The following is a 573-nucleotide window of genomic DNA, read 5'->3' as shown; positions in this document are numbered from 1 at the left end:
ATGACCCTGACATTCTGCAGCTTCTTCAGAGGCAAAGTTTTTCAGAATCGCTTTGATCCAGGTGTCTATGTGTGCATCAAGTGTGGCTATGAGTTGTTCTCCAGTTGCTCAAAGTATGCACAATCATTCCCATGGACAGCATTCACTGAAACCATCTTGCAGATAGTGTGACTAAACACCCTGAGAAAAATGAACCTGAAGTTTTAAAGGTATCTTGTGGCAAGTGTGGAATTGGGTTGGCCATGAGTTCCTGAATGATTGTCTCCAAGTGGGGACAATCCTGATTCTGAATATTTAGCAACTCATTGAAGTTCATCCCTAAAGGCTGAGAAGTTCCTACATCCCTAGGCACTAGACTGTGCAGGAGATGGAATGCCAAATGGGGCTGCTGTGGCCAGCTGCTCCAGCCTTGGTCACTGCATGACCTGCTCTGGTTAATTTCTTCTATGCCAGCCAGGGTGGTGATGATCTGTGACCTTCAGAGAGGGGAGTTGGCTGATGCCATGAACCCTTGCCTTGGACCCTTGTCTTCTGGCAGAGAAAACAAAACTCTCTTTCACAATCTGTGGATTC

At 46.4% G+C, this 573-nt stretch overlaps 1 pseudogene; it reads left to right on the top strand.

Annotated features, from left to right (window-relative positions):
- On the top strand, positions 1-329 carry LOC102903631 (methionine-R-sulfoxide reductase B1 pseudogene; annotated as a pseudogene).
- The last annotated feature ends 244 nt before the right edge of the window (positions 330-573 follow it).

This window comes from Peromyscus maniculatus, chromosome 5, assembly GCF_049852395.1.
Source record: "Peromyscus maniculatus bairdii isolate BWxNUB_F1_BW_parent chromosome 5, HU_Pman_BW_mat_3.1, whole genome shotgun sequence".
Lineage (NCBI taxonomy): Eukaryota > Metazoa > Chordata > Mammalia > Rodentia > Cricetidae > Peromyscus > Peromyscus maniculatus.
This window is presented reverse-complemented; position numbering and strand designations above follow the sequence as displayed.